General features: G+C 49.0%; 1 protein-coding gene across 1 annotated transcript in view; it reads left to right on the top strand.

Moving 5' to 3' along the window:
- Positions 1-618: 618 nt before the first annotated feature.
- LOC149348853 (cytokine-inducible SH2-containing protein-like) overlaps positions 619-23846 on the top strand; it is a 40646-nt gene continuing 17418 nt past the window's right edge. Inside the window, exon 1 of the mRNA XM_089588408.1 lies at positions 619-1203. The gene's annotated coding sequence lies outside the window, so the exon portion shown is untranslated. The remainder of the gene's footprint in view (positions 1204-23846) is intronic.

The raw sequence follows: 23846 nt of genomic DNA, 5'->3' as shown, positions 1-23846 counted from the left end.
TGCCGTTCCCTCCCTCTATCCCTTGCAGACGATTCTCTTCGTTTTTCGTCTTGTTTCGATATAGCCTGCGCGTTTCTTTTATACGTTATCCTTATTCTATGGCAGTCCTCTTCCCGACACAACCCCTCAGCACGCAGAGCGGTAAGCGCGTTTTTATTTACCGCCCTCACCCGCGCGCCCGAGCCTTCGGCGTCGAACGCGTTTTTCTGGGAAGTAAACAGACGGAGCAAAAACGAGAGAAGCAGCGGGGCAAGGCAAGAAGAGTTCGAATGAAAATAGTAGCGCGGCGGCTGCGGCCCGGCCTCCTTCTCCCTTCGCCTCTCCTCTTCTTACCCGTTCTTTCGATGTAATGGGCAAGGAGGAAAAAAAGACAAGAACTATAACCCATCACGGCAAAAAGAATAGAAGCAGCAGCACACAGCCGACGCGCCGAGGGATAGAAAGAGCGGGAGAATAGACGGAAGAAAAGATCATCGCAAGCGGTGAAGAAAAAAAATAGGAGAAAAAAAAGAGAGAAAGAGCGAGGAGAAAGAGGAGGAGGAGCGGAGGCGAAGGGAAAGGGCAGCGCGCCTCTGGCGTGGTTCCTGGAAAGCGTTCTCTGGATGGATTCCCAGTAGAAGAACCGGCGGAGAAGCGGCCTGCGCCGAGTGCGCCGAGGTCGAAGCGGCGCTGATGGCGAGGGTGTTCCCAGCAGCAGCAGCACTGTGAGACCGGTGGCGGCGGTCGTGAAGTTGGGTTGTCGGAACAGTGCGGGCCCAGCCTCCCCACTTGTGCCGGTGATTTTTCGCCGGCCGAACGTGCGTAGCTGCTGTCGTAGGAGTTCGACTTCGCCGGTGTGTTCGCACCCTCGACGTCGTGGTCCTCATCACACTTGTGTGTGTGCGTGCGCGCGCGCGATCTCCTCTTCGACGCCGGAGGATTTTTGCTGTTGCCGAATCCGGTGCCGTCTTCGGGAAAAAGAATTGGGATGGTTTTTGTGGAGTGGTAGCGACGACGAACCCTGGATTATCGATTGGGTCGACGCAAGGCCGCCATACGTCCTAGCCGCGACGAGGACGGTGCCTTCGATCAACCGGCTGTGGATATCGGTGGCATGTGCGCTGCTGCTCCCGCTGTCCTCTTCGTCGGGGCGGCTCAAACACCGCGGTAACGCTGGATTCCGCCGACTGCTGCGCCGTGCGTCTTCGTCAGTCACCGTCATGGGTTAGTTTATGCTTTTTCCAGCCTCTTTTTTGCAATTTCCTGCGGTTAACGGAGCGCGCGCGAGCTCGGAGAATCGCGCCTCTGCGATAGCTGACCCAGGGTTTGACGACCGCGTATACACTTCGGCGCGGCTGACAAGTTGGCTTATAAAACAAACCGTTTTGTACGTTATTGGGAGTATTTTTACGGCATTGAAAGCATCGTTGGTTAGGACATTCAGCGGCTGCGTACCGCTTGCTGTGGCGAGCTATATGTGCGATCGCCGGCAGCGGCAGGGCACGGCCGTACTCGTCGTTAAGCCTAACCGCTGCTACGGCGGCTCGTCGCGGACGGACTCCGCAGTCGTCTTTAGAAGCGGGACTCCGGCTTTGCAGACCTCTGGTGTGTATTCACCGTGGTCAGCGTCACGTTTGGTCACGAATACGTGCTCGCATTTAGTGGATACCCAGAAAAAAAACCTGTTGGTTTCTTTTTTCGGGGAATTCCCTCTCCCGGCCAAGTTTTGCCGGCTCGTTCGAAGGAAAAACCCCGTGTGTGTCCTATTCATTACGTCGACGAATGACGACGGTGGCCGAGCTTGGCGTGAGGGGGGTATTTCCTCTTCGACCTGACCGCAAGAACAGCGCAATGTTATCGCGCGTGCTTTTTGGACTGTTCGCGGCGAACCGTCTTGTGGGAGTCTGCTGTCAGCGGCGGACCGAAACTGGCCTCCCAAGCGGAGTGGGGTCAGGGACCTCTGTTGCGAGGACGCGTTAGAAAGACGCCGGCCGCTGCTAAGACGGCAGCTGGTCTAGATCAACTGTATTAGAGCTTTCGCCTCGTAATGCGGACATCAAACGCGTGGTCAGTACTGTCGCTATGCGAAAGTACTTCGCGATTTTTACTCTACTGCCAATTTATCTTCCGGTGATGAGACGGGTAAACACTTTCTCCACCTCTGGTGAGCCGTTGACTACGAAGAAGAAAAAAAGATACGGTCGTGTGTGAAACGAGGTCGAAGCCCACTTCGTCGCCCGGCATGCGAGAGTCCCTTTTGTTTCGCGAAGGCTGCGGTAGATGCAGCCGAGCGGCGGCCCCTTGTGTTTCAGGTTTTGGGAACGAGGTCACATCGGGCCGTCAACCTATCCCGCGAGACCGTCGGCGGCGGTGTACGCTTTCATTACCTGACGCTCGCGTCAGTTTTTCTTTCACTGTTTTCTTCACGTTCTCGACCGGGCAACGCCCACGTTATACGTCAGCCCCCCAGAGATATATAAGTTGGGGCCCCGCGCGAAAAGCTTCTTTTTTTAGCGGTCCCGCTGGCCTCTACGCTTTTTTGATCTGTCCGGCGGGCCAAACCCCGAGCCATACGCTGGCGGTGATGTTGTTGTTCGTTTGTTTTTTCTTTCGTTTGGAGTTTCTCTGTTACTCCTACCGCACGGTCGTCGTTCCAGTCTGCCTGCGTGGGTGCGCAGATAATTAGCGGTCAGAAAAAAAAAAAATTCGCCGACTGCCCATCCACTAGCAGCATGCCTGTCGTCATTACTCTCTCGGTTGTCTAACTTTGTGTGACATCTCGGCCGAGGCGCTCTGGTACGGTTCTGCCGCCGCTGCAAAAAGCAATTAAGTTTTCACTCTCGTTTGAGTTGTTGACAGCAGCAGTGGTCGGCGTGTGATTGCGAAATGTTTTCATCCTACCTGCACATCATTGACGCTGTCTGCAGTGTGCGTGGGTTTTCTTTCCACCTTCCTATCTTTACTATTTCCTGTCTGTTCTGCTACAGTACCTACTGCAATGAGCTCTTCACGGTGTTATTTGATTACCGCTGCAGCACCTACGTTTTCTAGCAGTACTAACCGACTCATTCGGGACGCAGGTTCTAGGAAAGGGGTTATACTTACAACATCGTCCTCTCTTCGGGATAAGTTATACAACTGTTCCACTGAAGCGTGAAAACATGTTTTCATACAGGCTCGCGTTGCTTGTCTGCTTAGTTATATGATATCTGCTTCTTGGTATCATTTATGAGGTGAGCCTGTGAACATCAGACACAGGTGCTGATTGGTCAGCTTGCGAAAGCACAACTGCCCGCTGGTCAATTGTATTTTTTTTTTTTGTTGAGGAAAGGGAAAGGACGTAGTAACTGCCTCACTTCTCGGTGGACGCTCGAGTCAAGACGTGAGGTACAGCCTTTGTCAAAAGTAACCAGGCTGCATGGTTTGCTTCTAGCTTGTACAGTGGAGCCCTTGTGACCTTCCTAAACATCAAAATTTGTTTGAAGGTAAGAAGACCCCCAGTCCTTACCTTTAACAACCATTGCAGATTCACGGAAGCTGTAAGGGCTACACTGTACGAGCTAGAAGCAAACCATGTAGCCTGGTTACTTTTGACAAAGACTGTACATCACGCAGGAGGGAGTGAAAGAAGCAAACGAGACAGAAGCTTAGTAGTGGAGGGTTCCGGAGTAATTTCGACCGCCTGAGGATCTTTAATACAACGAGCAGCGACACCGTACAGCCCACGGGCGTCTTGCTCATCACAAGCGGACATGCGGTTTGGTTTATTGGGGTTTAACGTCCCAAAGCGACTCAGGATATGAGGGACGCCGTAGTGAAGGGCTCCGGAAATTTCGACCACCGGGGGTTCTTCAACGTGCACTGACATCGCACAGTACACGGGCCTCTAGAATTTCGCCTTCATCGAAATTCGACCAAACATTCGAGCAGACGACATTGTTCGCGGTTAGCTGGTGATGGTCATGAGTCGAAGTCTGATTATTATTAGCCTCGTTATTAGGAAGATGTTGCCTGAATCGTTCTTCCTACCTGCTGCTCGCGATTTTTTTTTTCCAATAGATCGATTATTAGAGATTTAGCGTTGAGTGATCCGCTTATGGGGCGAACACAGCTATGCCTACGCAACGGCAGGCCTGCGCTTTTTGCGCATGCGCTGATAGCGTGCCGCGGAAGATGATCGCGCTCTGCCCAGCCTCTATACTAATACTCTGGGGAAAAACAAGGCACAAGGAAGGTTATTCGTGGTTCGCGCGTTCGAAATCGCCCTTTCCAATCGCTGCAGGTGTCGCCCGCAATGGAAATAGGAGTGAACTGTGGACGGTTCGTAACTTCCCTTGTGGCGTCACTCAAGGAATGGTGTCAAAAGCACTCCCGGCCCTTTCCCCGCGTACGTTCCATTAGTATCGCTAACCTGTACTTCTGTTAATATTGGTTGATGTGTAAAAAGGGCGTCAACCTCCAGGCGACGTGTTTTTCTCGTTCTAGTTTCACCGGTACTTATTCATTTATTCAAGTACTGTACAGATCTCACACTTGGAACATTGTATGAGGGGAGGAGTTACAGTATTTTGCAGACAAAAGATGGTACAATGTAGAAAAGTACAAAAGTAAACAATGTTAAACACATTGGACTGTAGGCATTAGTCGCAAGGCGTTTTGCGAAATTCCGAGGAGCGCATTCGCCCACGCAGTATTTTCCTGCCCGGTCGGGTGCGACGAGCAAGTGGTAAGAAGAAAATAAGGGTTCACATGTTTTTGCAGTAATGGACAAAAAAACGCCGGATACGGATTTGCGGGGAAAAAAATATCTTCGTTGCCTCGCTAGCCAGGCAGATTGTACTCTTCTAGCTGACAGAGCAGGCACGTCTGTCCCCTCATGCTTCTCTGCATTCCAATGGCCTGCTGTTCCTGAGCGCGTTGCAGTAAATTTTTCCCGAAATGTTCACTCTTGTGTACATGTTCTGGGAGGCACTCCGAAGTTTGTTCCAAGTTTCTTTTTTTTTTGTCAATTTTTTCTATGAAAGCGAAGTGCTAGGCGCCCTTATGCTTGGATACATCCTTCACTTTGGCCCGCCTGGATGGATGACAATGGCCTTACCCTTTGTATCGGTATATGATTTCCGCCTTGTTAAATTTTTTCCTCTATGTCGTTTTTCGAATGTCTGATTTCTCTCCATCCGTAATATTAGCTCGCAGTGTTTCTTTTTTTAGCGAAGGTAGACCATTACCCGCTCTATGGCTCACTGCTTTAAACTAGTCCTGGTTTTAGTAACCAGGCAAACATTTTCGTCTCAAAAGTTAGGAAATGTTTTGCTCCGTTTTGATTTCTCTTTACCTCGTTTGTTTCTTGCTTCTTTCACGTTTATTTCTGACGCTCGTTATTCTGTTTCTTCCTCAACTTTCTTACTTTACTTATTTGTCTTCTTTCATCTCTTCCGTTCACTCTTTGTTTATCTTCATAATCCTTACGGATGGATGGATGATAATGGCTTTACCCTTTGTATCGAGTGGCAGCTTGCGCCACCTAGCCTATCCCCCCCCCCCCCCCCCCCCCTCGTTAAATTTTCAGATGGATGGATGATAATGGCTTTACCCTTTGTATCGGGCGGTAGCTTGCGCTACCTAGCCCCATATTTACCCCTTATTAATGTTTTCCCCTATTTATTATAGCAGTATTATAGATTCACAATGTCACCTTTCGCGTCTCCATGCCGGAGCGTCTCAAATCTCCGCTGCGGTAATGTGGTCGAACAGACTATAGGCACTTGTCTCGAAGGTTGGTTGGAAACCGCGCGGTGATAACAGCCTCTCGATGTATCAGCTGCCTTGCCTTCCCTCGTTGCTGGAAGATAGGAGACTTTTTTTTTCTCTTTTATTTTCGGTCACAAAGACACGGTGGATGCACGTGTCTGTGCTACATCACCACTTTGACGATGCCACAGCGCTGACACTTGGGAGTCCAAGTTTCTGCGGCGCGGGCATCGCCCACGGCTGTCGAGAGGTGTCTCTGCAGTCGACTACGGTATCATCATCATCATCACCACCGTTTAGTTGCACCCGTAAACCCGTCTTTTATTTTGCTGTTATCATTTTTGTTATTGAGTGCGGTGTTGTTTTCCAATAAACAATTCATTTGAGAATCTGAAAATGAACCAACCAGGCGTGATCTTGTTCCTGCGGCCTAACTTCGATGGGACGGATTTTTTTTTAAAAAATCAACCAGGCCCTGGAATTCACGGGAGCCCGATCGGGCTTCCCCCGACACACGCGATGCTGATCGGACCAGTGCGCGAGTTCGATGTAGCCGGAAGTTCGAATTAACGAGATTCCGATTACATTGAAGCCATCCAGGGTTCAATAGTCCTGCTTGCTTGCGCGAGTCGCAAGCCGCCTGATTCAGAAACGCTGTTTTGTGTGGTTTGGACTGAGTAGTACTTGAAAACAGTACCAAAATGAGTAACATCCGTGATTATGGATGAAAACATTCGTCATGACTACAAGGAGAGGCACTTTGTAGTAATAATAATAGCGATAATAATAAACAACAATCCTTATTGCCAAGAGAAATTCAAAATAACGCGGACCAGATAATGCATACAAGGACTTGTGCGACTATAGTCCCCACAAAGTCAGAAACTTGCTGGTACTTTGGCTATGAGGTTCGAAAATGTACGCGAAATTTCTTGCTAAGACACAGTAATGTATTACACAGTACTAGACCTTTGCCGAATTAATAAAAAAACAGTAATAACAATGATCACTAGGCAGGCAGAGCTGCGGGAACGAGAAGAAAAACGCGAGACATAATCGCAGAGCTGTGCGCTATTAATTTTCGCTGGGAAACTAGAGCCCAAGAAAGATGAAAAAAAACAAGTGCTTCAAAAGAGGCGAACAGAAGGCCGGCTGTCGGCCTTGCTGTATCCCGCTTTCCACTGCTGTTTTTTTTTTCATGCTTCCTTTTACGTTCTTTCGTACGCGCGCTCGACCGTAGCTTTTTGTGCGTCGATTCCGCCTTGCCCCGTCAAGGACACGCGGAGGGGGGGTCCAAACAAACCGCTTGATGTCCGTCCACTCGTTGCAGGAAGTGGGCAGCACAGCTGAAAACATGCCGCCTAACAGCAACGCGCTCAAAACATCATATTTATCGACTTATTCTAAAGATTCAAGAACTAAACAGAAGGCGTGAAAACTATACTTGTTTCCGGCACATTTAAAGCTCGATCTAACGAAACCCGATTTTACGAAGTTCCCGATCTAAAGAAAAAATTTTGACCACCCGGCATGTGCCCATAGGATTCAGTGTTCTCAGTAACCCGATATAACGAAACAGACGACCTCTAAACCGGATTTAACGAAGTTCTTGCGGGAATGAATCAGCAAAAACAAGAAAGGGGTAATTTCTCACTTATTTTGCCCACGATGTCTCGCAGCTTGCCGGCAGTAATATTCAGGCGCCCACGTCACGGTCCCGGCTTTGTTTTGACAAGGCTGCAAGCTGCGCTACTGTGTTGAACAAAGGGATTGGCAGTTGGCGGCTCTTCCCTCCTTGGCTTCGAATCCGTTTTACCAGATGGCGCTTTCACGCACGGTTTGGTTTGGTTTGGTTTTGTGGGGTTTAACGTCCCAAAGCGACTAAGGCTATGAGAGACGCCGTAGTGAAGGGCTCCGGAAATTTCGACCACCTGGGGTTCTTTAACGTGCACTGACATCGCACAGTACACGGGCCTCTAGAATTTCTCCTCCAAAGAAATTCCAGCCGCCGCGATTCGGACGGCTTTCGCGGACGTTTCAAACGCGGGTAGTCGGTAAATACGATGCCGTGGTAGTCTTTAGGGCGCCGCTACGGTACGATTTCGGAGGGCGGAAAAAAAATGGTTTCCTCGATTGTACGAATTTCTCGATATAACGAAATTATTCGTGGCGGCTTCTCTTCGCTTCGTTAAGTCGAGCTTTAACTGTATCACATGTGGTACTGACGGCGGTTGAAGCGACATAGGTTCCCGGCTCTGGCGTAGTCCTACACCTACCCGATACAAATGGAATAGCAGATATTATCACTATCATCGTGTCAGAAATAGATGTTTGACGGCGTAATAGAAAGAAGGCACGATCTCTGCAGTACGAAACACCAATATCATCAACATCCGAAATGCATGCTTCAGATTCCAGCGGGCACCGAACCTCCCTTGGGATATCTTGTGGACGTCTTGAATGTCCGCAGGATGTCAAAGGTAACCGAGCAACAGGTTCTTGCTTTTCCGCTGTATAACGGAGCCGTTACGGCATTCGTAAAGACCAAAACGTGTCAAAACGTGAGGAAAAGGGCTCACCTTACTTTACACAGGTTTATAGCTTGACGGTTTCCGTAAGTGCTTCGCTACGCGGCTAAGAAACAGACCACCCGTGTCCGGTTACCTTTGGCAAAAACTGTACGTTAAACATTTGTAATATTTTTAAAGATGAACATTCTTTATTTTTTTATCTTTTCGGGGAAGTAATTAAAACGGCAGACTGTCGTTCCGGCACGTCGGTCATTATCGATGCACGCATTTATTTTCCAGATTCAACACGGATTCTGTATTGTGTTCTTGCCCTCTTCCTTCAGTGCAGTGTGCGCGCCCATTGCATTTATCCTTAATTATTTCGTGCAGCTAATTAGACGCGCGCGGCGGTCGCGGTGCTCGTCCACTGCGGCAGCTAGCTTTTCGAAGTTCTGAGAATTACGGAATGTGACGAACATCGAGCTTCACGAGCATGCCGAAAATGGCGGCAGACGTTCGATGTACGCAGCGCGTTAGCTTCGGTAATTACCTGCTCTTTCTGTAACTCCATTCCGCGAGGCGACTCATACACGCGGAGGAAAGGAAAGCAGACGAATATTAATTAACTGCCAGCGCGCGAAGTCCGCGGGAGCGAATCGAAGCTCGGAAGGTTAATTAAGAAAGGAAAGAAACGAAAAGCAGTCGAACAGCTTTAGTTGCCATTAAGCCTTGACAGACGACTTCAACAGGTGCTCGCTGCTTTTGTCGCTGTTTAATCAGACCGCGTCCTAGATCAGACGACTCCAGAACGTGCTCGCTATGGGCGCCGCCATGTTTAATCAGACCGCCGCCCCGATCAGACGACTTCAGAATGACCTCGCTATGGGCGCCGCCATGTTTAATCAGACCGCCGACCCGATCAGACGACTCCAGACAATGCTCGGTTTGGGTGCCGCCATGTTTAATCATACCGCCGCCCCGATCAGACGACTCCAGACAATGCTCGGTTTGGGTGCCGCCATGTTTAGTCATACCGGCGCCCCAATCAGACGACTTCAGAATGTGCTCGATCTGTGCGCCGCCATATTTAGTAGGACTGCCGCCCCGATCAGACCAACGTTTATAGAAGTATATCTGTAAACCGTTGGATCAGACGACTCCAAACGGTGCTCGCCATGTGCGCCGATCAGACTAATGTTTATAGAAGTATACCTATAAGCGTTGGATCAGACGACTTCAGAACATGCGAGCTTTGGGCGCCGCCATGTTTAATCAGATCGCCGCCCCTATCAGACGACTTCAGAACGTGCTCGCTATGGGCGCCGCCATGTTTAACTGGCCCGCCTTCAATCCGGAAATTTCGTGTCTGCGTCGACATTGCTGATTCGAAATTATTGGAAGTTAAATTTATTTTGCAGCGGACAGAACTGAGCTCGCGACGATGATGATGATTGATGTGCAGCAGATGATGTTACAATAACTATACCCATAATCTAAGGCGCGCCGTGATTACACGAAAGACTCCGGACTGTGTTCAACCATGAAAGCTGCTGCCCAACCAGGAATCGAGTCCGCAACCTCAGTGCATATCACAGACAAATGTAATGTTGAACGCCGTACTTCAACCCCAAGTGCCCGTAGCTAATACGAAAGTGGAACGGTACTTTCTTCCCCCTCTTTCGTCTTTCATCTGTCCATCGGCTATATCATCCGCTACAATAGAAATTTCCGCCTGCCAGCATCGCTGACAGCGTAGTTGCGACAACCTCCATATATCCAGGGTGTTGCCCCCATGCTGTTACATCTCATTCCAGGAGCTGTTTACAGTTGCTTAAAGCGCGCCCATATCGCAACGTATCACGTTTGCTTTTTTGGTTTGTCTTTGTCGCTTTCGTTCTATGCCCTTCGCGCACACTTTAACCGGTATTGTCATTACGGCAGAGCAATTGTCGTCATTGATAGATATCTGCATATATTTTTTTGCTCGCGCTGCCGTCAACTCTTACCCGATTTTGCTTTTGTCTGCTTAGAACTGCGGTATGCGTTCTTTTTCGAGTTGTTGAACCTCGCTTTGAGCTTTTGTATGTAATAACGCAGAAGAATCTGCTTGCGCGGAATTCGAAATATATTATTTCCCTGCGGTTTGCCAAAATCGAGAATAGGCGCTCGCTGCTAGCTACGTACGTACAGCCTTTGTCAAAAGTAACCAGGCTGCATGGTTCGCTTCTAGCTTGTACAGTGGAGACCTAACAGCTTCCCTCAAGCTGAAATAGTCGTTAAAGGTAAGGACCGGGGGTCTTCTTACCTTCCAACATCTTCTGCTCTTTAGGAAAGCCACAGGGGCTCCACTGTACCAGCTAGAAGCAAACCATGCAGCCTGGTTACTTTTGACAAAGGCTGTACGTACGTATGTGTATATGTATGTATGCATGCATTTCTTTCCGAAACGCAGCCATCCAGAATTCTTTTTCCTGCTCATGCAATTTCTTTTTCCTGTTCATTTCTTCGCTTTTGTGTGTTTTTTGTTTATTCGAACCGCGGCGCAGAACACGAGCTTAGTAAAGTCGGTGGAATACAAGTTCCCTCAAATCGAGCGTTTATAAATTGAAACGTAATAACCACTCTGAGCAATAACCCTCTTTGGGATTAATAAGTGTTTCTAATGATAACTTGGCATTATGAATCATTCCTTCGTGGCTAATAGTTTTCTCGGTTATGATAAGGACCAAGTAATAATTTTTTTACTTATAATTTTCCTCACACAACAGAGAAGGTGACGGTGGCTTATTGAGGGCGACATATATGTATATATATATATATATATATATATATATATATATATATATATATATATATATATATATATATATATATATATATATATATATATATATATATATACCTGAGGAAGGACGGTCCTCCGTCCGAAACTGTCGGTATTAAATTAAGATAATTGCAAGGTTGTGACCCCTTCTTCTATATATATATATATATATGGTTGGCTTATATGGTTTAAGGTCCCAAAGCGACTCAGACAATGTGGTCGAAATTTCCGAAGCCCTTCACTACAGCGTCCCTCATAGCCTAGTCGCTTTGTGACTTTAAACCCCATAAACCAACTGTGTGTGTGTGTGTGTGTGTGTGTGTGTGTGTGTGTGTGTGTGTGTGTGTGTGTGTGTGTGTGTGTGTGTGTGTGTGTGTGTGTGTGTGTGTGTGTGTGTGTGTGTGTGTGGACTGTAGTAGCAGTAGCAAAACATTTATTGACTGGAGATTAAATATTCGTGTATGCCCGGGTTAAGCACAGCAAGGTTTCCATTTTCTTTTTTTTCTATGAGCAATGGGCTGCAATGCTGCACCCAGTCTGGGCGCGTAAAGACGACAGTTCCGGGATGGAGAGAAACCCTCCTCCTTACGTGGAGGAAAGCACGGCACAGACCGGCTTTGAGTCCCTTATTTTTGTTTCTAATCCTTGGCTACTCGCAGTGCATGCAAATGCCTGCTCCGCCGGAGAAACCTGCAGATCCGGATCGCGCCCACCTTTTCCGGATGCGCCGCCGAATCAGGCGTGAGAGCGGGAGTCCGTGCTTATGCGGGCTTCCTGAACCGAAATCCATCGGTAGGCATTCTCTGGAGGAGGGTATGTCGACTCCGAATGCGTTCTTGTAAGTGATGCATTTTTGCTTTTAAGGCGACAGCCTTTAATGGCTCATACTGTCGTCTGTTAGCAGAGGGTGTCACACCTTTGGCAGCATGTTAACTCGGGAACTAAAAAAGATAGGAGAAAACGAATGGTTGCTTCAGATAGAGGAGAAAAAAAATGAACCTAGAAGCCACGTTTGATGACTAGAATAATTAGTTAATTCATTAGAGTAGAAAATGTCAAAATCGCGTCGAAATAACGCGGACGCCGATGTAGCCACGGGAACGGTGTGACGTCACATCCACCGGAAGTCGTCGCGGCATAGTGAAAATTGTCACAGAAATGGTCGGATAAACGCCGGATTTGTGTCAAATTAGATGGAAAAATGTGTAATGAAGCGTAATTAACACTTAAGACTCCCGAAAGGTGTATAATTTGGGTATCGATATAGCCACGGGAACGGTGTGACGTCACATCCACCGGAAGTCGTCAAGGCATAGTGCCTCGGCTTGCGCCTCTCAACACTTTAGCTGCCAAAGTGGCCTCGCAATTTTTTATGCGAAGCATACTACTTTAGCTACCACTTCAGCCCTTCACCGCGGTTATGCGCCTCCAAATCACGTGACACGATGATGCCACACCACGTGACACGATGACGTCACGGCAGTGGAGAAACGGGGGCCCACCTCGCGCCGTCGCTGTGGTTGTGCGCCTCCAAATCACGTGATACATGACGTCACACCACGTGACACGATGACGTCACGACAGTGGAGAAACGGGGGCCCACCTCGCGCCGTCGCTGTGGTTGTGCGCCTCCAAATTACGCGACACGTTGATGCTTCGCATTCTCCAGGCTTAACCAAGTTAAGCCTCTGCCATTTTTTTTTTTGTCTTTCCGGACGTTCCGTTTCATTCCATTGACCTCCGCGTTACACAGGGGGCGATGCAATGTAGAGTTTTTTTTTTTTTTTTTGATCGAGCCCGAAAAAAAAAAAGTTCCAGTAAGGCAAGACGCTTTTCCACTAAACAAATCCGTCCTTCTTGGAAGGTGGCGTAGCTTTCTAAGAGCATCTTTAATTTCGTGATTTTTTTTTTCAAGTCGTTCCTTCCATTTTTGTCTACAGTCATTTCTCAACACGAGCAGAATCAGCACCCGTTGCTACAAAAATTTTGCCAGAAGCGACCTCCCAGTGCGCAGGGACCATCTCCTGTTTTAGTAACGATAACAATGCTTGGAAGTTTTTCTTTGCATACGTAAAACGCAAGAAAAGGGAGCGTAACGGAAAGCCGGGGAGGTTTGCATTACAACAACACAACAAAAAAAAAACATTGCCGGGAAGCGCTGCCCGCAACGTAGGAGACTAAACAAACGTATCGCGTAGCCGTGAAGGAAGGTCTGTTTGTGGATCTACACTTATTTTTTTGTTGTTTTTGATCTGTTTTCATTGCTCGCGCTAAGAAGCTCGTAAATCATTCCGGTACCTGTCACGGCGCGTGGCCATCTTGAGAAGCTACTCCGGAAGCTTTTGGCGCCGAGGACTTGATCGGGGTCATTCGGCGACGTCAACAGGAACTAGAACAAAAACATAAAGCTTTTCTTTTTTTGTTCAGTTTGGTTGTGTGGCTTTCGGCGAGCGTTTTCCGTTGGGTGTTGTAGCTTGAACATATTCAGCTCGTCATTTTTTTTTTTCTTTTCGGATCGCTGAATCTGCAGGATTCCATCAAGAAAACCGTCGTTTGCCGCTTTCTGCGCATTTCTCTTCGCCGTCGGTATTGTGGATGTTTTCTTTTTTTTTTTTTTCAGCGCACTCCATGCGCGATCTCAGCGCGAACGCGTCTGTTCGGAGACGCACAACGCATGGGAGGAAAGCTTCAAGCACCAGCTGCGTTTCTGAGAAGCGCGCCCGAAAAGCGTTACAGAAGAAACGAAAAGCAAGAAAGAAAAAAAAGAAGCTTCTTTATCTAGGATGTATTCGTTCTCTCTTTTTATTCTTTTTTTTTTCTCGTCGGCGAAGTCGCACGCCACTATGTGGATCTTGCGTTTGGCGCTCTCGGCCGGTCGGTCGCGCGTCCGCTGGGTCCGTTGAGCTCTATCCTCTTCCCGCCGTTGCTACGTCCATAGTCGGCCTACTTTTTTTTTTTTTATTTTGCCTAGCTCCTTTCCCGACGAATGCGTCGTCGTCGACCGCTGGCTATTCGTAAACTCTCGCATGCGCGCACGATAACGGCGTGTTTACAAACGTCTCGCGCGCGCGCCTTCTACGGTGAACAGGTGCTGGCGGGGGCGGGAGGGCGTGTTAGGAGCCGCTCGACAGATGGCGCTGGCGGCGCGGTGAGTGAGTAAAGTGCGTGGCGTTTTTATCTATACATTTTTTTCCCTCTTGGGGACGTCAATCAAAACTGCCGGAGCCGCACTTGCCCGAGCGGCGCGCTCGAATGTGAGTTAACTATTCCGTTACTTGTTTATTACTCTAGATTTTTTTTTCTTTTAATAGCACTGTAATGCTTGTGCCGTAGGTGCCACCATCTTTTGGGAGAGATTTGCGCATCAAGAAGACTATGAAAGACCTACATAACTGCCCGCTGTATCGGTGACCAGTTGAACCGAATTCCGCAGCCTGGTAACAGGGAACACTAAATCGGAGACATCGCTGTACGTTCATACGCGCAACCGCATACATCTTATTCCCACGAGAAAAGTCGTTGGCAAGCAGAGATGCCATCGAATCGCGCGGAAAGAACTCTTTTGTCGACCGTGCTAAAGTCAGGTACAAGTGAAGGAAAAATCGGCTTTCCCACGCCAGAGACCCCGTTCCAGCCAATAGCGTCGGCCGATTCTTATGAACTTGCTAACATGAGTCGCCTGACAATACAGCAGCGATACTATCCCTGGCAATGCAGGGAGGGGACAGCCCCCTTTTATCTGCCACTCCCTGTACTGTCACGCAGACAGGTTCATGAGATTCGGCCGACGCCTTCGGCCGGAATGGGGTCGGTCTTTTGACGAGGAAAAGTCGCTTTTGTCTTGACTTGCATCAGGAAGTATTCACTCAAGCAATACCACGACGAAGGCTACGGCGCGTGTATAATCGGGCTTATCTCCCCCCCCCCCCCCCCCCCCCCCCCTCTGGACTAAATCACTGAAACTGGGCGTTGGAACATCAAAATGGCGCCTGTGACGTAACTTGAATACCTCCTATAGTCTCTGTGGGCGTGCTCGTTCGCGGCGTAGATTCCGGCTCCTTCTATCTCTGGGTTGGCTGGCCGCGCGTGCTTACACTTGCGAAAGGTGTTTGCTAGCGCTTGCGCGCTTTTTTAAAGTTTTTTTTCGTCTCCTGGCGTTGCCCAATCGTTGCCGAGTGTGTACTTTGGGAAAGGTGACGCTGCAGTCGGCGCTGTTTTTGGAGCGCGCGCTCGAGCGACGAGGAAGTGAACCTCGCTGGCAGCAGCCTCACTTTGCTCTCTTGATACATTGCTTATCGCTTTCTTATCTTCGGCCTCTGAGGTGTCGAAATGTTTGCCCCTCGTGTATACCTTCGTCCCTCTTGACGGTTGATTTAAAGGGGCACTCCGTGAGGTCCAATATAGGTTGGCCTGTATGATATGATGTGGCATTTTAAAGACATAGAGACCGCCATCAGTGAAATCGGGGCTTTTTATATGCCATAGAAGACCAAAAATGAAATGCACATATCTTTATTACTGACCTTTTTAGCGGCGCACTGCAGCGGCCTTTTTCAACGCGGATCTCTGATGCTAGGCTACACCACCGTTCACTTTCAAACGGTGATCACGAAGTCCTTTCGGGTGATGACGTCACGAGTCTTGAATCGAATCCTCGTCAGCACATTCGTCTTTTGCTGCCGAACAAGCATCAACTAACAGCTACTTATAGAAAGGCAGACAATCGATTTTCACTCGGAAGTAAAACTATATGGAGTAGTCCTCGGTCATTGTCACAGGACCTACGTCTCGCGGGGACGTCATTAACTAGCAACGTCGGTAGGAAAAAGGAAACAATGAGATAAAAAGAAAGTGGTAAGGTTATAACTTATAAGGTAGTTAAACTGAGTAGACTGGCGAAAGCATGCGCTCATTTTTGGCCTCTTCTTTCTGGCATAGATGTGCACGCAACCGCGTTTCCCGCTCATCTTTACACGCTCTCTCCACTCGGCGATAGCTGGCGCGACGCCCTCCTCCCATTGGCTACATTTGGCGCGACGCTGCTCCGAACGTACCCGAGTTACTCCGATCTCCGCCGAACTTACCCGATGTTCTTGCTCGGGTTTGATATAGTCTGGTGTAGGGCCTTCGCACTTACAATGGCCACCGAGTCATGGCCAGTGTGATAACGGTTGATTACACTTCCGTTTCAGGGAGTGAAATACAGAAAGAATAGAGTTCCGCGCTCTTTGAAACGTTCCTGTTGCGAGATCAGCACTTGTACTCTATTGTTTCTTTTTCTGTCGCCTTGTCCTTTGCGCGGCGCTTTCGTCACGAACCGAAACCAATTTTTCGCCGCTTTTTGGGACGCCTGAACGTAAAGCGTCGAACCGAGAAAGCGCGATGGAGTATACATTGAACAGGCGAGCGCGGCCGACGGGTCGGTCGAGTTTGCCGAAAGGCTTTGCGTCAGCCAACTAAGCGGAGCTCACAACCGGGCGGTTTTTGCGCCAACCAAAGTGGACTCAATCGCGAAGACCCCTTTCGCATCGTTTCGGCGAATGCCGCAATCGCCTCGCGCCCTCCACTTCTTCTCTTTTTTATTTCGTGTTTCGTAGAACCACTCGAGGAAGCCGTGGAAGGACGATAAGTTGACCGCCGCCGGGCCTTCTAGTAGTGGGATGGGAGGGTAGAGTTGGAGGGGCTTTAGGCTAGAGTGCCTTCTCAGCATCTTCACTTTCTACCAGAACGCGCCGCAATGAAGAACAGAGAAAATAATGAAGGGTCAGGCGGGCATTCCGAATGCTGCCGTTCCTCCCGATGACGCCGCTCTCGCCCGAAACACCCCCCTGGCAGCGGACCCGAAGGGAGAAAGCACGGCGCCACGACTTCCAGGACAGCCTTCCCACAGTCTCTGCATTTGAGTCGAGCCGGCATGCCTACGGAGAGCCGCGAGAAGGCTTGAGCGCATTGCGAGGGAGAGGCTGCGGAGATAGTAGCGGGGAGGGGGGCGGGGGGAGGGTTAGAAAGAAACGCGCGCAGATCTTGTCTTGCGTTTCTGGGGCGGTGAATCGCGGCGCGCTCTGTCACTACGTGCTACATAACGAGTCCTTTGCTTTCTTTATCTGTCTCCCTTGCCTTTAGCTCTCCGCTGTCCGTATCCCAGTGCCCCCCCCCCCTGAAGCGACTCTCCCGCTGGGCTTTCAGGGAACCCGCGGAGGAGAGTTTCGGAGAGGAGGAGGAGAGAGCGAGCGTGGTCGTCGGTTCGTCGCGGCCGTTTCGTCGTAGTAGTCCCGAGAAGCGCGGGGGCGCGCTCCAACGCCGCTAATCGCTCTTCCAGGAAAACAGATTGGCGGGCCGAGGAGGCAACGGCTACGACCGGCGGCTAGCCGAGGAGGAAGTCGCTGAGCGGCTCCCTTCCCCCCCCCCCCCCATCAAACCCGCCTCTCCCCCCTCCTCTCCCCCACCCCCCCCCCCCCCCTGCTGTAACCCCCTCCTGTCGTGCACACCCCCTGCTTTTCGAGGCGCTCCGGATCTGCCGCCCCAACGTGCGCGCGCCGTCGTCCGTTCCGCCGTCCTCGATGAGTCTCCATCTCTGCGCTGAGCTTTCTTTCTTGCCCCCCTGCCCAAATCGGTACGCCCCCTCTCATGGAGAGCGTAGCTTCGAGCAAGCGTCAGTGTCGTCATCTGTCTATTCGTTTTGTTTTGCGAAGATGCTCCCTTTTCTTCGGTCTCGTCTGCGTGTGTGTCCCCCACCGCGCGAACACTCCTTCCCGTCCCTCATCACTATCGTGTTGCCCCCCCCCCCCCCCTTCCCCCCGCTTTTTTGTTTATTCCAGTAACCTTGTGTATGTATGTATGTATGTATGTATGTATGTATGTATGTATGTATGTATGTATGTATGTATGTATGTATGTATGTATGTATGTATGTATGATAATGGCTTTACCCTTTCATGGTTTGTGGAAGTTTAACGTCCCAAAGCGACTCAGGCTATGAGGGACGCCGTGGTGAAGGGCTCCGGAAATTCTTTCTTTCTTTTTATTTGTTGCTTAGACATTTGCCTAAGAAGGGGCTGAGGCTAAAGGCACAATGTTGCCTGACGGGGCCTCAGCCCCCTACTACATGCCAAACAAACATAAAAATTACAGAAGTCCGGCGGGCCGGTACAAAATAGTATTGTTGATATGGAGAAAAAAAAACAAAGAAAAGTAGGCACAAAAGTAAGCGTTATGCAGAGGAAAATACATACGGAAGAACATACACATGAAAATACATACACACTCAGCAATAAAGACAAAAGCGCTTGACAAAAATTTGCATCATAAATGTACGATGAGTATATAAATAAGAAACAAAGTCCAAGACATACATGAAACACATGAAAATTCCGACCACCTGGGGTTCATTAACGTGCGCTGACACCGCACTGTACCCGGGCCTCTAGCATTTCGCCTCCGTCGAAATTCGACCGCCGCGGCCGCTGGCTTTACACTCTTATTTCGGGTCAGCAGGTTGCGCCACTTACCCTATGCCCCCCCGTTGTTGTTTAGTTACGGTTGCTTCTCTCCATCTTTGCACGATTCCAGGCGTGTCATCCTGAGGTGGCCGCATTGTAGCGACGACTCTCCCTTCAATCCGGGCGTTGCTTGTAGGTCGATAGCATCCTCCGGCGCCTTCTTCCAACTTCCTTCCAAGTTAGAGCGCGTTTGACTAACACCGCCTAAATTCCTATAGCCGTACACAACTCAAGAGCGAAGCGGCTTTTCCCCGACAAAGCCAATGACGTCGGTCGATTCTCATGAACCTGCTAGCGTGACAATGCAGGGAGGGTACTATCTCCTTTCATCTGCCACTCCCTGTATTGTCACGCTAGCAGTGTGATGTGTATCGGCCGACGCCATTGACTGGAAGGGGGACCTTTGTCGGGGAAAAGCCGCTTCGCTCTTGAGTTGTATCGGACCATGGGCGGTGCTCTTTTGAGCTGTTCACGCAGAGTGTAGTAGTTACGGCTCATTTTCTCTTTTCTCGCTAACTATATACAGCTCAACGGGGGACCAAGTTTTAACTAGTCTCCTCTCGGTTCTGCCATTGTTCTAAGCGTCGTAATCGTCCTTCGCCGGAAAATTTTGGCGAAGAACGAAATTGTAGGCGGCGCGCGCCGCAGTCAGCTCGTCTGTGCAAAAAAAAAAAACAAAAAAAAAACGCTCGTTTAATGTTCTGGCTTGAGCGCATGGCTCCGTTACTTTTTTTTTTTTTTGGTTCTACGAAGGTCCCTCGCGTTTGAGCTATTGTCTAATGAGGAGTACACTTACTCGAGTGTCGTTTGAGGCTGCAGATGCTTTAGTATTTCCACACGTCAGTGCTGCACCGTCCAGTCAAGCCCGGTATATAGGTATTGATAAAACGCAAAAGATTGGACTTGTTGCTTACTCTGGGGACATCACGCTGTCCAACACGTGAATTATTGTAGTGCAGTATCTTTTCCTGTCTGAAACGTTCTTACTTTGCGGATATCGTGAGCTGCTCATGTAAAATAAAAATAACGAGCCGAAACCCAGCCGAAGGCTTTCGGAGGTTAGCAGCTCTCGTTATAAATACCACTATAACCGTTTTAAGCTTCTTCTGATGTTTCGGAAGGTGAAGCAATTTACGCATCTCCACCACAGGTTCAGGGCTTCGAAATTGGTCTCGCTCTGTGCTCTAGAATTGAGACGTCTGCGACTATCGCGCTACCTGTGGCTCTAAAAGAGAACTGATCGGGGCTGTTCGGTTTTAAGCGTATTGTTTCTTACACAGCCGGATCGATTAAGCCAAATTTCTTTTGCCGACGCAAGCGTGTTATATCGTTCTTTCGTTTTAAGCTTTCAAAAGCTGGCCGAAGGGATATGGTCGGATTGTGAACTCGACTTTCGCAATACGCGGGGTTAGGCAACTCAGTCTTCTTCAGACTGAGACAATCAAACGAGACGTTTTAAAAGCGAAATAGGGGGAGAAAATTAACCAGGGGGAAATTATAGGCCAGGTGGCGTAAGCTGCCGTCCGATACAAAGGGTAAGGCTATTATCATCCATCCACCGCATAAGTCGCTGAGATTTGTGCATCTTTATTTTATTCACACGTTAGTGTTTCCAGACTGGCGAAGTCGAAGTTCAAAGGCCCGTTTTCGCCTTTCCAGGGACTGTCGTCTGCTCTTCCGTAACCGCCGCCGCCATCTTTGTCATCCCGGTCGTCGTCTGCAGGCACGGGTTTCGTCTGCTGCTAACCTTTTTTGCTTCACCGTCTCTCGGGCTTTCTCGCCGGAGATCTCGCGCCGTTTCTCTGGAAAGTAACGCAAGCATCGCCAACGCTGTAATACGCCCTCAGCGCTGTAGTAAAGAGCTCGAGGCTCTCTCTTTTTGCTTTCCTATCAGCGCTGGTTTCCACGTAATGTCGCACTTTGCGCGCTGGCCCCGTTCGCATTTCTCCGGAAAGGCGCCTGCGTAACAGTTAGCCGAGCTCTCGCGAGGAGCGTTGAGAGGCTGCAATCGCGTCTTGTTCGCGTTTGTTTGCCCCCCCCCCCCCCCCCCCTCTCTCTCTCTCTCTCTCTCTCTCTCTCTCCCTATTACCTTCTTTCCGCCATTCTCCGTCTCCCTCTCTCCATTTTCTTTCCTTCACCCTTTCTTTAATTACATTTTTCATTCCCCTTTATTTCATCCCTTCTTGTTTTCATTCCTCCTGTCTTTCGTTCTACCCTTCTTTCATTCATTCCTTTGTTCTGTTCATCTTTCCTTCCTGTTCGTTTTTTTTTTAAATCTTGCGCTCCGCCTTTCTTGCCGTCTTATTGCTTTCTTCTTTTCCTGTGCGTCTCGATACGAAACAAAAAATGAAGGAGCAAGAATTCTTGGCTCCAGCTCACCCTTACGAGTGCTTTCAAGCGGTCAGAAGGACACAAAGCTCGTATCACGGCGCGTTCGGCTGGAAGAGGTGTTGTGTACGTGCGTGTTATAAAAGGGAGTGTGCTAAAGTACAGGTAACATAAAAGGGACTGCACTAAGGGACAGCCTACTCCCCTTTTTACTCCCTTATAAGAGTATTCGTGTTTATACTGTAGGTCGGAGGAGCGGTTATTACTCCCCTTTTTACACCCGTGTAAGAGCATTCGTGTTTAGAGTGTAGGTCGGAGGAGCGGTTATTACTCCCCTTTTTACACCCATATAAGAGTATTCGTGTTTAGAGTGTAGGTCGGAGGAGCGGTTATTACTCCCCTTTTTACACCCATATAAGAGTATTCGTGTTTAGAGTGTAGGTCGGAGGAGCGGTTATTACTCCCCTTTTTACACCCATGTAAGAGCATTCGTGTTTAGAGTGTAGGTCGGAGGAGCGGTTATTACTCCCCTTTTTACACCCATATAAGAGTATTCGTGTTTAGAGTGTAGGTCGGAGGAGAGGTTATTACTCCCCTTTTTACACCCATGTAAGAGTATTCGTGTTTTAGAGTATAGGTCGGAGGAGCGGTTATTACTCCCCTTTTTACACCCATGTAAGAGTATTCGTGTTTAGAGTGTAGGTCGGAGGAGCGGTTATTACTCCCCTTTTTACACCCATATAAGAGTATTCGTGTTTAGAGTGTAGGTCGGAGGAGAGGTTATTACTCCCCTTTTTACACCCATATAAGAGTATTCGTGTTTACAGTGAAGGTCGGACGAGCGGTTATTACTCCCCTTTTTACAGCCATATAAGAGTATTCGTGTTTACAGTGAAGGTCGGAGGAGAGGTTATTTAGAGGAGGAAGGCTTGCGCAGTCTTGCACTAAAAAAACGCAGAGAAAAAGAAAAGGGGAGGTCCTTGCAAGGAACAGCCCAGCACGAAACAGCGCCAGGTACTCTTTCGTCTTTCCGGGAAGTTAGTTTGACCTTCACGTCCGCGAAACGACGTCCTTTTGTTTATATTTTTTTCTTCTTTAAACACCCGACCAAGCCTTGTTCCGAGAGGCCCCGTTTTCACGCCAGACTGCCGGCGTTTCGTCTCATTTTCAATCACTGCGGTCGCGTAACAGGCGCTTGCGAAATCGGTACATTGTTAGTCTCATGCAGCGCTTCTAACTTAAAGAGGTCAGGTGCGCGCTTTTCATTGTTCTTTTTTTTCTGCTTTTATCTAGAATAAATGTATGCGGTTGCCGGAGAAGTTGCCTAGGTTGGAGGCAATGACGAGCCCACCGGTTTCACCTTGTTTTAGAGCTCCTTGGAGGAGTCGTTCGGCGCAGACCTTTCGTTCGGGGTGGTGGTGAAGAGCAGTTAAATGTTCAGATTGCTCTGGCATGCACACACCATATGGTAGGTGTCAGCCCCCACCGTACAATATGAGCAGAGGCCAGAAAAGGAAGGGTGGAAATGTTTGAGTACTACCCGGCAGAGTAGTGTACTAGTGAAGAGTCTTTGCAGAAGACGTTCATCTGCTTTCGCCAGCCCTTTGAGAGGGGTCGGGTACTTGCGGTCAGAGTCTTGGCAGTGATTGATTGGTCACTTTGAAGAAAGAAGAAGAAAATTGGTTGTGAGAAAAGGAAATGGCGCAGTAACTGTCTCGCATATCTCGGTGGACACCTGAACCGCGCCGTAAGGGAAGGAAGGAAGGTTGGAGTGAAAGAAGAAATAGAGACAGAGGTCAAAGAAGAAGAAAGAGAATTGGTTTTGAAAGAAGGAAATGGCACAGTATCTGTCTCGCATACCTCGGCGGACACCTGAACCACGCCATAAGGGAAGGAAGGAAGGTTGGAGTGAAAGAAGAAATAGAGACAGAGGTCAAAGAAGAAGAAAGAGAATTGGTTTTGAAAGAAGGAAATGGCACAGTATCTGTCTCGCATACCTCGGCGGACACCTGAACCACGCCGTAAGGGAAGGAAGGAAGGTTGGAGTGAAAGAAGAAATAGAGACAGAGGTCAAAGAAGAAGAAAGAGAATTGGTTTTGAAAGAAGGAAATGGCACAGCATCTGTCTCGCATATCTCGGTGGACACCTGAACCGCGCCGTAAGGGAAGGAAGGAAGGTTGGAGTGAAAGAAGAAATAGAGACGGAGGTCAAAGAAGAAGAAAGAGAATTGGTTTTGAAAGAAGGAAATGGCACAGTATCTGTCTCGCATACCTCGGTGGACACCTGAACCGCGCCGTAAGGGAAGGAAGGAAGGTTGGAGTGAAAGAAGAAATAGAGACAGAGGTCAAAGAAGAAGAAAGAGAATTGGTTTTGAAAGAAGGAAATGGCACAGTATCTGTCTCGCATACCTCGGCGGACACCTGAACCACGCCGTAAGGGAAGGAAGGAAGGTTGGAGTGAAAGAAGAAATAGAGACAGAGGTCAAAGAAGAAGAAAGAGAATTGGTTTTGAAAGAAGGAAATGACACAGTATCTGTCTCGCATATCTCGGTGGACACCTGAACCGCGCCGTAAGGGAAGGAAGGAAGGTTGGAGTGAAAGAAGAAATAGAGACAGAGGTCAAAGAAGAAGAAAGAGAATTGAAAGAAGGAAATGGCACAGTATCTGTCTCGCATACCTCGGCGTACACCTGAACCGCGCCGTAAAGGAAGGGATAAAGGAGGGAGTGAGATAAGAGAGAAAGAGGTGCCGTAGTGGAGGGCTCCGGAATAATTTCGGCCACCTGGGGGTGTTTAAAGTACACTGACTTTAAAGCGATGCCTGTCCGCTCGACGCCGGCGACAGCTTTTTGGAATTCTCGGGATTATATTCCTCCATTTTAAGAGAATATGCTTCGTTCTTCTTTTTGTTTGTTTTCTTCGCTCCGGGTTGTTACGAGACGCCTCGTATTCTTCCT

The sequence above is a fragment of the Amblyomma mixtum genome, chromosome 4 (assembly GCF_055824585.1).
Source record: "Amblyomma mixtum isolate Tamu chromosome 4, ASM5582458v1, whole genome shotgun sequence".
Taxonomy (NCBI): domain Eukaryota; kingdom Metazoa; phylum Arthropoda; class Arachnida; order Ixodida; family Ixodidae; genus Amblyomma; species Amblyomma mixtum.
The sequence above is the reverse complement of the archived record's forward strand: the minus strand, read 5'-3'. Positions and strand labels throughout refer to the sequence as shown.